The sequence below is a fragment of the Martes martes genome (assembly GCF_963455335.1).
Source record: "Martes martes genome assembly, chromosome: 9".
NCBI lineage: Eukaryota > Metazoa > Chordata > Mammalia > Carnivora > Mustelidae > Martes > Martes martes.
The window spans coordinates 87,898,309-87,911,556 of record NC_137896.1 but is presented as its reverse complement, the minus strand read 5'-3'; the positions used below and the strand labels follow the sequence as shown (position 1 = coordinate 87,911,556).

The 13,248-nt window shown below is 52.5% G+C and overlaps 1 pseudogene across 1 annotated transcript in view; it reads left to right on the top strand.

Moving 5' to 3' along the window:
• The window catches only part of LOC308349116 (signal recognition particle 14 kDa protein-like), a 28,399-nt pseudogene extending 19,710 nt beyond the window's left edge, over positions 1-8,689 (top strand). Inside the window, exon 2 of the transcript in view lies at positions 8,471-8,689. The product of the transcript in view is annotated as a signal recognition particle 14 kDa protein-like (transcript). The remainder of the gene's footprint in view (positions 1-8,470) is intronic.
• The last annotated feature ends 4,559 nt before the right edge of the window (positions 8,690-13,248 follow it).

Genomic DNA, 13,248 nt, shown 5'->3' with positions numbered 1-13,248 from the left:
GCGGGAAACTGAGGCCCAGAGCGCAAGCCCCAGGTCCACTCACGGAGTTAGCCACTGAACCTGAACTGGAACAGTGCTTGGGCTCCTGCCTAAGGCCCCCGGCCTCCCTCCTGAATGGGTCCCGGAGGCAGTGCTGTCCCCATTCAGCCTCACAGTCTCCAGGTTGGTGCACGCTCCAGCTGTTTTTATTTTCCTAGAGACCCACATAACTCAGGCTCTGTCCACTTCTGATTTAAATCCTTGCTGCTATTGGAACGCGTCTCTTTTCCTCTCACCCTCCAGGACAGACGACAAAGCTCCAGATGGCAAAGAGAGACCAGTGTGAACAAAGGAAAGGTTTTATTTGAGTTCTGGAGCCTGGGAAGGGAGCCTCTGCTTCCTCCAACCAGGTCAACACGAATCTGTGGTTTAAAAAAAAAAAAAAAACAACAAAACTGGAGTGGGAGAAATTCTTCACTTTACTAACTATTCTTCATTTTAGAGAAAATTTTACCGTAGGATTCCACTAAGACAAGGCGTTCCCTGGTGTATTTCATATGGAATTTGATTCACAAAACTTCTAATTTCAACAAAATGTTATTAACAGTTACCATCTGTAAGGCACCAAAGGTTTTTAGAATATGGCATACAATCAAAGTTGGGCTCGCCTGTTGGTTCCTCAAGCGTCAGGGAACCCAAAATCAGTTTGGACTATGCCAGCCTCCAATCTGCCTGGGCCAGGAGAATTTAACCCCATTTTATAAAGGAAAAATTGATGCCGCAGTAAGGAATGAGAGCCAAGACTTGGAAACTGTCTGCCCTCTCTTCGGTGCCGGGGAGGATGTGTCTGGAGCCCGGTCTGTTGCAGGGCGTCTTCAACCTTGAAGCCTCCCAGCTACCCCCAGGCTCTGGGCTGCTGAGCTAAGTGATGAGCTCCCACTCTGTCAGAAGCCTGTGTGCCTTCCAGAAGCACACCCTTTCCCCCTCCTTCTGAGGCTGTTCAGAGATGGACTCCTTAGCACAGTGCAAACTGACCTGCCCTCTGCTGGTATCTGTGGCAGATGGTATTTTCCAGAGATTTCCGAATATCTGCAATCATGTGTTCTGCTGTCCCATTGCGGGGTACAGTCTACTTCTTGTTTCTCGGTGGCACTGATTCCTTGAACAATGGAGCGCAGTGGAAGTGATGGGGTATGACTTTGAGCCTGGTCCTAGAAGGTGAGGCAGTTTCTGCCTTTCCCCCATAACAGTTGTGCTTATTTAAGAAGCCCAGATACCTTGAGGCTGCCATGTTGTCAGGAAGCCCAGCCACACGGACAGGCCACATGTAGCTCTTCCCGCCATCCGTCCTGGTCCAAGTACCAAATGCATGAATGAGAAGCCTTCAGATGACTCCAGTCCCCAGCTGTCAAGCCACTCCCAGCCCTCAGGTCCTCCCAGCAGAATGTCAGACAGCACGGACCAGAGATAAGCCGCCCCTACCATGCCCTTTCTAATTCCTGACCCACAGATTCTGTGAGCATAGCAAACGGCTGTTTCATGTGGTGACGTCGTGGGATTGTTTGCTCCGTGGCCATAGTAACCAGAACAGATGCCCTGAGACCACAGGCACCTAAACATTCTCCTCCATAGAACTCATTGCAATGGTAATTAATGAACTAACTATTCTGGAAATTCCTTCATTAATGATGGTCTTTCCCATTCAACTCTAAGTTCCAGGAAGGCAAGGAATACAGTCCGGCTGTCACTATATTCTTAGGGAGTCAACCAGAGAGTTGTTCGGTGAATATTTAATGAATGACTGATCCTAATACTGTCCTCAGATTGACCCCTAAGCTTGACCTCAGAATGACTCTGGCCCTGGATTCAGACTGACTCTGACCTGGCCAGAGACCAATCCCAAATTCTGGCATCAGAGGCCTCACCCTGGCCACAGCCTGAGCGCAGCCTCTTTTGCTAGTGCCTGAACACTCAGCCCTGCTTCAAACTGGCCCCTAAACTTGACCTCAGAATGACCACAGGCCCTGACCTCTGGCGGAGTCCTGGCCTCCCCAGGGCCTGCATGACCTGGCCCCTGCCTCCCTCCCCGGATCATCTGTTGCTCCCCACAACCCACCCCCATGTTCCCACCACGTTGCTTGAGGGAGTAAAGATCTTTCTGGTGTCAGCACCTCCAGCTCCTGGCTCTCGGCTCCCGGTCAGGCATCCACTTGCCCCCGCCAGGAACACTCTTTCTCTACCAACTCCTACTCTTTCTTTCAATCTTGCTTAAATGTCACTTCCTTAAAGATCAGCGCTTTTCACTGAGTCCCCCTTTATAATTGCTGTCAGCATTTTCATACTTTATATATACACGTACATATACGTGTGTGTGTGTGTGTGCGCGCGTATGTGTGCTTGCTGTTATCTGTTTGATATCTTTCTCTTCCTAGAGACTGGAAGCTCCTTCTCTAAGCACAGGGACCATGTTTGTTGTATCTGCCACTCTAGATACAGTGCACGCAGTGCGGGGCCTGGGACCTGCAAGGGGGCCTGATAAGCAATGCACAATGATGGAATGAACCAATGACTGGGCCTGGAAGCTTCCAGGGGGCCTTCACGGTGCCCCTTCCCTGCCCCGCAGAGCTCCAGGTCCCCCCCCCACCATGTTCTCTGGCAGGGGCCCTGTGAGCAGCCAGGTGGGCACCCTCGGACCCCAATCAGGTGATCTGGGGGCCTGTATGCGCCCGCCATCCGCGAGCCCATGGCTTCCTCCAGCCCCGAGCCCAGCCTCTCCCCTCTGCAGCTCCGGCACGCACAGGCCCGGGCAGCTCCGTCAACGGGCTTGAACTGTTGAACCGAACCAGCTCCTCTCTCTCCAGCCTCCTCTCTGGCCTCAGCGCTCAGGCTGATTCATGTGAGGGGCCATGAGGAGCTGTGCTCCAAACGGAGGAGGAGAGGAAACAAACGAAGAAGCCGAGAAATCGGCAGGAGGAGACAGGCAGAGACATCCATCTCCTCGTGCCCTCTGTCCTCATCACCATCCCCCTGAGGGTTGCAGGCAGTCAAAAGTTCAGGCTCCACGTTTTCTGGAAGAGGGAGGGAAATCTGTGTGTGGGGGATTAAAAAAAGTCCCCAAACTCAAATCACGCACACAGAACAACAAGCCATAAAACGGAACACCATCGGGAGAAGATGGGGTCACATGGTGGGGATCTGGATTGCAGGGGGGGCTGGCGGCACTTGAGAAAACGCAGCCTTCTCAATGGGAACCAGATGGGCTACGTGCTCTTAAATAGAATCCCAGACTCGAAGTGCTGGGCGGGAGCCGGCCCGGAGTGCTCTCCCCTTGGCCCCTTCCTGGGCATGGGGACATGGAGACAGAGGGGGGCGGTGGCAGGCCCTGGGGCTGCGACAGAGCAGCTTCTAGACCCCAGGCTCCTGGCTGCTGGTCCATGTTCCACTGAGCCTGCCACGCCGTCTCCCAGCCCTTTGCCAGAATCTCCAAATTAGAAGCATATCGAGAAGCAGTCCTGTCATCCCCCCTTTCCGTTCTTTCTTCTAATTCTTTCTCTCTGCAGTATGATTTTGTGGGTGCCAGGAAGGACGCCCTTTTTCCAAGTCTCTCTCCCCATCCCCGTCCATGTGCCTGGACCCGGCCCCACAGAGAAAACCCGTGACCCACCTGTGACAGGCATGGCGCCTGGCGCTTTAGGTCTGCTTGCTTATACAATGGTCCCACCACCCCAGCAGGGAGGCTCGGTCTCCCCTAGGACAGGATGGAGGACTGCTGGAGGTGAGGCTGGGGAGATGGGGGTCGGATATTGACATTGCTTCTACTGACCACTCAGGATTTCGTATCTTACCCAGAGATTCTGTAACCACAAAAGCAGGACCTAAAGTAGACCTGCAGGGGATTGGGGTGGACCCACTTGAGCTACTGAAATCCAAGCAGTGCCCATCATCCTCCCAGCAGAGACCGTTGTGTAAAAATGTGCAGGGGGACATGGACTCCCTTTTCTCACTGACCTCTCCTCTGCTCAAAAAGGCATCACTCACCGGTCTTTTTCCTGGCTCCCCTGAGAAACAGATTCTAGCAATCACTTCTTAGGAGGGTGACATAGGGCCCCGCAGGCCATGTGCTGAAAAGCTCTGGGAGCACTGTCCACGGGGACCAGGATGTGAATGACAGCCCTGGCTGGCCCCTGGAGATTTTCCGAGGCCCACCCAAGCAAGAGATGGGACTTCTGGCCTCCTCGGGGCACAGTGAGGAATCCCTGCTTGTCCGGGCCTCGGAGGTATCCGTGTCTCCTACTAGGAGTTGGGGGAAGGTGGAATTGGGCATCCACTTTGAGTTCTGTCCTCTTCTGGGTTGTCATGGGGCTCAAGATCCCTCCTCGCTGATCCCTCCTGGGGTTAGAGTTGTCTCACTAGGGTAGCATTGCCTCCAACAACTGGTCACTTACTCACCCAGCCAAGGGCAGCCAGCACCTTGCAGCAGGAGCCTGAATTGCAGGTGAACACGTGCTAAGTGAGAGGCCCAAACCGGGTGTCCTGACAGGAAGAGCCAGTGCAGAGAGGTCAGAAGCAGAAGTGTCCCAGAATCTGGGAGACGGCATGGCAGGTTCAGCACAGGGGGGCTGCGGGGGGCCACAGTGAGGGGCGAGGAGTAAATGCAGCAGGAGATTTGAGAGGAATGAGTTTGGAGCAGGGATCAGCTTGGGAAGGTTCTGGAAGACCATGGCCAAGGGTCAGGATTTTATTCAAAGAGCGGTAGGGATGCTTTCGAAAGGCTTTAAGCAGGGAAATGCTGAGATTAATTGCCATTTCTGCGGCATCGCTGATGGGAGTGAATTTGAGGGAGCAAAAGTAGGACACAGCAGCACAGAGGAGACTCTTTGGGCGTCCAGGTGAGCGAAGGAGGACCTGGGAGGGTCAGTTAGCTGGAGAGAAGTGGATGGATTTGAATACATGTTGGAAAGAGACCTGCCCTGATTTCCTGCAGGATGGGGTGCGGGGGTGAGGGGCAGGGAGCGTCCTAAGTCCGGGGTCTGGATAAGCAGGGGAGCTGGAGGGGCCGCTCGCCGGGACAGGAATGTCAGCTTCCTTCCCTAACCTCCGTCCCTGACTGCCTCAACCCGTGACTCCGGCAAGTGAGTAACATGTGCTGTGGCCTCTCCCTGCTCCCTTCCTTGCAGAGCAGATGGTGAGGGAAGGAAGAAGGCCAAGCCTCCGCGGCTGTGACTGTACTTTCCACTTTTAGCTCAGCAGTTGGGAGCCCATGGCCTTGCCATTCCTTGCCTCCCACTCCTGGTTGTCTCAGCTCCGCTCCAAATCAAATCCAGCTCCATATTGTTTACCGAGCACCTGCTGTGGCCCAGCCACGTGAAGGCCACCGTGGGAGAAACGGGAGGAGCCCACGTGGTCCTGCTTTGGCGACGTGAGGAGGGCTGGGGCAGTGGGAAGGACCCACACTGCCAGGGAGCATGGTGGGAAGAGAGTCCTAGAAAGCTGTGGGCACTTACTTGAGGTCACACCGGGGGAGCCGGAGGCAGAGTCAGCAGCTCCGATGAACTTGTGGGGCAGGGAAGGGCCAGCTCTACCTCCCCAACACACTCAAGCACACGTGCACACACGTGTGTGCTCAAGGAGGCACACTTCCTGGAGGCCTCGCCCGGCTGCTCCTGATCTCCCCCCGCAGCCTTCATATCTCCCTCTCCCCTGAGGAGGCGGAAAGAAGACTGAGCAGTCACTTGCCCACTTCCCTGCCTCACTGTCCAGACTGCCCCCAGATAAGAGCCTTCTAAGACAGCCAGGGCTGACCCTCTGTTCTGATCTTCCTCACAGAGCCAGTCAGCTCCTCTGGGTCTCTAGAAAATGCCATGGCTTTCAAGGCCTGGACCCCAGACAGGCCACATCAGCATCACCTGGAAACTTGATAGAAACGCACACCCTTGGGGCACCCGGGGGCCTCCGTCGATTGAGCGTGTGACTCTTGATTTCACCTCAGGTCGTGATCTCAGGGTCATGAGATGGAGCCTGGCATCTGACTCTGCACTCAGGGGGGCATCTGCTTAGAGTTCTCTCTCTCCCTCGCCCTCTGCCCACCCCCCTCGTGTGCTCGCCCGCCCTCTCTCTCTCTCTTAAAAAAAAGGAAGAAAAGGGGTGCGTGGGTGGCTCAGTGGGTTAAGCCTCTGCCTTCAGCTCAGGTCATGATCTCAGAGTCCTCGGATTGAGCCTCACATCAGGCTCTCTGCTCAGCGGGGAGCCTGCTTCCCCCTCCCCCTCTGCCTGCATCTCTGCCTACTTGTGATCCTGTCTGTCAAATAAATAAATAAAATCTTAAAAAAAAAAAAAAGGAAAGAAAAGAAAAGAAAGAAATGCACATTCCTAGGCCCCACCCCAGACTCACTGAATCAGAAGCTCTGAGGTTAGGCCGTCAGAATCCACGTTTTTGTGAGCATGTCCTCCCCCTCTCCCAGCCCCCAGCCCAGGGGACTCAGATGCACACTCAAGTTGTAGAGCCTCGGCTGTCCTGGCACCAAACTTCCCCAGAAAAGGGAGACGTTTCTCTTTAGCGGCTCTCCCGGAGAGGAAGCTCCAGCGGCCACTCCAGGGCCAAACCCTGCCTCCCCCTACAAGTCCTTTCATCCATCTGGACTCTAGCTCTTCAAGCTTATTGCTGCTCCCATCACCCCCGGGGGACTGTGGGAGTGAAGGCCAGGTGGCCCCATCTGCCGCCTGCCCCCACTCCCCCCTCCACGCCCAGCTTGGCCTGCCACATTCGTGCGGTGTCCTCAGAGGGGCTGGTGTCATCCATGGAGAACATTCTGGGCAGCAGAATGAATGGGGTGGCTTGGAACAAGGGCAGGGAGATGCCCCAGTTCAGTCCACCGGGCTCCCCTTTCCACCCCAGAACCCTGTCCCTAGCAGTGGAGAGAAGCGACACCAAGCCAGTGGTCTTGCCATTGACTCCCTGAGGTGAGAGACGAAAGGCTGGTATGGCCTGCAGACAGAATCAGTTGTCTGCTGGCCGTCCCTGGGGAGGGCACGGCTTTGCTGCCCCTAAGGAGCTCCAAGGACAATGTTCTATTTAACTAGGGGCCCCTGTTTTCTCTAAAACTCCAGGCAAGAATCATCACTGAACAGATCCTCCTTCAAGGAGTTCCTGCTTCACGGGGCCCTTGGCAGCGCCTGTGGGAGCGATGGAGTGGGGTGCAGGGCTCCTTCCTCCCAGTGAGGCCCCCTCCTTTCTTATGAGCACTTGGCCGAACATCAAATCTTTTCATGGCAGTTTTTTCATTGCCTTTTATCATTTTCTGGTTTTCGTCTCCAATGACTTATAAAGCTATGTGGGCTTCAACTGTGCAGACTGGGTGGGAGTGGGGCGTTTGGTGCTAGACTGGGTGGGGCCAGAAGTAGGGGGGCGCAATGCAAGCCCCCTCAGATGAGCAGACCCCAGGGGCTCTACGTGTGAGCGCACGGGCCTAGCTGCCCACTAGCAGGAACAGAGAACTGGGAGTACTAGCCCAAGCTCTGTCACCCATAGACAGTGGCTCAGAGGGAATCAGGTAGCCTCTGGGGGCCTCAGTTTACATGTCCGACAAATGGGAACAATGCTAGCTCTGCCCCCCCTTAATGAGCCTTGTGCATAAGCCAAGGGAGTTAGTATCTGAAGATCCTGACGGCTTCACAAAGCCAGGCAGCGTAGTCACAACAGGGTCATCTTGTCTTCCTTGAAGGTGGGGATGGCGCTTTCCCGTGTTTTGTATTCCCCAAACCACCTGGCACAACCCGAGACAGGTGGTCAGTCAAAGCTTGCTGAATGGATGAAACAGAACACACGCCCCCCTCCTCCCCGCATATACGCTGCTCCCCACTCCAGGGAATCACAGACCTAGCTGGGGCCTGGGGACGCAGATGAGGAACGCACAATGGAAGAAATGGAAGAAGAGTGGAGAAAGGCCCTTGTCAGCTCAGATACCTCTAATATAGAAATTTGTGACTCTTTTGCAAGGCCGGAGAGGAATCAGACCCTCCTGCTGGGAATGCGCGAACTCCTAGTGGGAACAAGATAGTAATACCAGGAGCTCCCGGCCTGCAAGCCGGGGGTGCGCTCCAGATGGCAGAGAGAGTGCTGGCCCCTTTGGCAATGCCCGCTTGCGTGGGAGCAGTTAGCCTGCCCATCACGAGTGAACTCTGACCTCAGCTCTGAAGCAGCCAGTAACTTTCCTGGACCTCGCTTTGCTGATGGCTGTTCAGGGTGACTTCATGTATTTAAGGAACATAAAATTTTATTTGGTTAAGGCTAGGCCATGACTGCCGCACCCCCCTCTTGCCTCCTCCCAAGCAGCTCATTTCCATTCAGCTTTCGAGTAGAGTTAGGGACAGAGAGCCCAGACCAACGCCATCATGTGGGCTCCCTTGGCAGCAGTCGGAGGAGCCCCAGGGCCTGGCAGAGAGCCGCTGGCTGTGGGGGACTCACCAGTAGCTGGCCCTTCCTGGGCCACAGTTGCTTCAACAGAATAAGCAAGTGGGCCAAATGAACCTCAAGGTAGGTGCCTCCTACGTTGGACTCCCCTGGTTCTTGGCTGAGAAGCGCCTCAGCCTAGAGCAATGTAAGAACAAGATGGTGCTTCTGCCAGACCCGGCCTCCTCCTGCCTGGTGGCCCAGGTGAAACGTTTAGTCCATCCTTCCCGGTCTCAGATATTTGGGCCTGGCTCTGAGTGAGGAAGGGCCTCAGACGGAAGGAGTATCCAGGGAACCACTGTCAGCTGAGGTGGGAGAGAACATTCCAGGCAGAGGAGTCCCGTGGGCATTAGTGTGGCAGTGGGAAGGTAAGCACCCAGGTCCTTGCTGGGGAGAAGGGGCAGTGTGGACATGTGCTGGAGGGACAGGGTATGAAGGCTTGTGGTCCAGGAAGAGCAGCTCAGTCTGGTAATTGGTAAGAGGGAGCCACTGCAGGCTGTGAGTAAGGGTGGGCCATGATGGCAGTCCCGTGCACTGACCTGCGGCCACTCAGGTGAGATGCACTGGATTTGGCAAGGTCGTTATGTGGGAGGCCTGGGAGAGCAGTGGTTCTGCCCCACAGGCTGAGGGGAGGAGGGGAGGCAGAAGGCCAGAGCTGGAAATCCCTCTAAAGGCCACAATGCTGACTAGCAGTGAGAGGGGCTCTGGGGAGAAACTTCTGCCCAGAAATACCCTAGATAATTAAGATTCCTCAATCCTCCTCTCCAGCTTCCTGCAAAGCCCAGGGGACTGTGTGAAACACAGCATCTAGTTTCCTTCCATAATCCTCACAGCCCTGCAATGTTCGTCTTATCAGCCTCATCTCCTGAATGAGGAGACCCAGAGCCCAACTAGCAACAGCTGGAGGCCACGCGCTGGGAAGACTCCCGGTCACCTGTCTGACTCCAGAGTCCCCCTTGCCACTGCCCCACCCCCCCATACCTGAAATGGCCCCCGTGTCCAGGCCAGTCTCCTCACATATCTTCACACCTCAGTCTTCTCATCAGCAAAGTGGGGGCTAATGACAACAGAGTGTGGTTATGAGCCATTAAATGAGAAAACAGATGCTACGTGCATTCGGAAGTGGGTGCCTTAGTTCCAAGGATCGTTATCTGTGGAGTTCTCGCCATGTCCCCTTGTCCACCTGTTACACATTCCATTCATCTTTCAAAGCCTGGTGTGAATGCCTTCTCATGCCTCTTGGCAGAATCCATTTTCCCTGATTTCTATCCAGCTAGAAGCTTGGCAACAGCTTTATTGTGTGATTTATCACTATCTGGCTGTAATTAGTTGATGAGACGTCTGTCCTTCCAGACGGTGAGCCCCTGAAGGCAGGGGCTGTGCACTCTCACTTCACCTGTTTGCTCCTTCCTTGCTCAGGAGGGGACAGCTGCTGGGACAAGTCTCGGCAGTCCCCAAACACCTGCCCTCCGGCCATGTGCCCCCGGCCCCTTCCTCTTGAAGGAGAGGCTTCCCATCTCAATGCTCCCCTTTCTCAAGGCCTCCTCAGCCCCCGGTCCTTAAGACCTGCTTCTGCAACTCCGAGGTGGGCCACCCATTACCCCGATTTTTAGTCTTTATTTTGCTGGCTTTCTCTTTCCGCCTGCCTAATTATGTGGGCCACTCTTTTTTCCTAGAAATGATTTTTACCTTTTGCATGTGTCGTTATTTTCTCAAGTTTTGTCTGTGCTCTGGCTACTCCCTTTCTCTATTCTTCATAGCAAAGTTTAGTACAGATAATACTTCAAGGCGATTCCAGTTCAGGAAAGTTCTGAGAAAGGTCCCTCCGACACCGGTCTGAGCTCTTTCACATGGACCTTCGTACTCCCTGTCTGCACATACTTATGCTTTGTTGTCGTCAAATAAACCAGTCTAGATGGCCTGAAAGCAGGCACAATCTTAGTGAGCCATCAACACAAAGTGAAAGACAAAGTCAATATGAGTTCATGTCCATAGAATGACAGAGGTGGTGGTTGTGATCTCCCAAACTCACTTTCTCTGCCTCCTGGGTCTGGCATTTCCCACCTCCTTTGTAGGAACTGAGTTCTGGGCAAAGGGATATGTGTAGAAGTGACGGAAGGCACTCCACGCCTAGCCCTGAGAACCACTCCCCCCACCAAACACACAAAATCTCCTACCCTATATATATATATCTCACATATATATATATATATATTATATTATATTATATATCTAGATAGATATTTAGATAGATAGATAGATAGATATAGACTCAAGAATATAGATATCTCAAGAATATAGATAGAGATAGCTAAGGAAATCAAGATGGGGGCAAAGAGATTAGGGACATAGGAGGAAGTCAGGGTTAAAAGTCTGCAGGTCTTGCAAATCTTACAGAAGTCAGTAAGAGAAAGAATAATATTTTAATGGGAAAAAAAGAGATAAAGGCTCTCAATAGGTAGCTTGCAAGTAAATTAAGCTCGAGGCTAATAAATACACGAAAAGATGCTCCCGAGGAACTAGGGAAATGCAATGGAAAGAGACGACCACTTCAAACTCCTTGGCTAGGCAGAAGTTAAACATTGTGATCATATCCAGTGTTGCTGAGGAGGGGGAGAAACAGGAACCCTGGGTCACCTGACAACCTCCTCGGACAATAATTTGATAAGAGCTAGTAAAGTCGAAGATGAGCATTCCCTCCACCCGACTACTCTATACGAAGTCTCACACATATGTACAACGGATATAGACGACATGTTAATTTGGCTCTGAACTTCCTAGCGGCCAAGCCAAGAGGAGCAGATGATTAATGCCCATCTAATACAAAATTCTCAATACCCATATAATAAAAAAGTAGATCTGTGCCTCTGGCTTTCTGGCCATGAGGTCAGAGAAAATTTTGTACTGTGGATTTCTCCTGATAGCAATGTGTACTTTAATAGACACAATCTTGGGCAAAATCCCCTTAATAGTAAATTGCATGCAACTTACTAAATTTCAAAACGCATATACTGTTACCTGAAACTTACTTTTGATTCTAGGGATGAAATGCAAGTTGAGGAAAAGGAGGAAATTTAGTAACAGCAATTACAGGAGAGTTCAAAGCTGTGTAGCCCAAGAATTAGCTCTCAAGTGGCTTGATTCTAGAATCAGATTTTTAATATCACAAGGAGCCCTCCCTACCCATCCCCCACCCCCACGCCATGATGACCATTTCTCCAAACCCGAAGCTTTTAAATACAGCTGAGTAGCAGAGAGTTCAGGTGATAATTTCAGGCAAACAACCAGAGTGAAAATATCCTCTGCTGTTGATTTAAGACATGACGGTGAGCTTTGCTGATGGCAAAGAAAATTGCCATAGGCAATGCTATCTTTTCATGAAAATTGAGGTGTCTTTACCAGGAACAGTGTCTAGATAGATAGTTACCCCAATCCAGAGGTATGTAGAGAAAGAAGTATAGGTAAATAAGAGAAAATACTTTAAAAAAATACACAAAAATGAAAGCTGTGGTTCATTTCTTTTTTTTTTAAATATATTTTTTAAAGATTTTTATTTATTTATTTGACAGACAGAGATCACAAGTAGGCAGAGAGGGAGGCAGAGAGAGAGGGGGAAGCAGGCTCCCTGCTGAGCAGAGAGTCAGATGCCGGGCTTGATCCCAGGACCCTGGGATCATGACCTGAGCCGAAGGCAGAGGCTTTAACCCACTGAGCCACCCAGGCGCCCCAGCTGTGGTTCATTTCTAATCACAAAATTTTGAGAGCTTCCTTGTAGCCAAAAGGAAAATGACCATGTGGAGTTCCGATATTGCTGCTTTGTAGAAGTTTACAGACTTCAGTTCTAACATGTCCAGGTCACGATCCAAGGAGACAGCTTTGGTGGCTCCTGAGTCTAAGCCTTCCAGCCCCCAGAGGAGTGAATACTTGTCTTGCCCCTTAGCCCCGTCTTTCTAGTGGTCGTGACAAAAGCTGTGTGCCTGAACCAAGTGCTCCCTGTTCCAGAGAGTAAGGAGGGGTCTTGAAACCAGTCCTCCTTTACCCCATTGCGAAAAGAGACCCTGTCAGATGGTTACTCCTATGGTTCCCAAAGTGGTAGCGGGGTCACTGAGGTTTTTAGGACACACCTGAGCCATATAAAACCACACAGCTGGCCCCACCATGGTTCCTGGCTGGGAGTCAGAGACCAGGACAGTGGAACCCATGCTGGGAAGAGGGTGGATGGTTTTCAGTTACTGCCTTTGTTGGGTGGAATGGTTTGACAAGGATCAGCACAGGCAATAGCTGTCATCCCCAAGTTGAAGATTACCAAAGAGGAACAATGCTCCTGGGCTCCTCCCCGGTGCTCCTCCTTGGCCAGTTGTGGGTGCCCATTCAGTGGCTCTCATGAGCTTTGCTCCTGAGAGTTTGCACCTTTCCAGGCTACTTTGGGTCACTGCAGCCACGTGATCCAGACTCCTGGAGCTCTGGAAATGCTGAGCTTCTCTCTCCCCGGGGCAGACTCCCCTGACTGATGAAGGAATGCAGCCCAGTGTCCTTGCCTCCAGGGGGATAAACTCTGGGTGTAATTTATGCCCCAGAGCTTCCTGCAGGATCAAACAGACACTGGAACTTCACCTGAAATCACAGTGTGACTTGGATTCTCCCCATCCCTGTCCCACTTCCCCCATTCCCCTGACTGGTTTCTCCTGGGAGCACTTACTTCATTGATGAATCACTTGGGCTTGAATCCCCTTCTCAGGGTCTGCTTCTCGGAGATGGCAGATCTGCTAAGGGGGCTTTCCTGGGCCCGAGGCACCATGAAGGGGGAGTCCTGGGCTTGC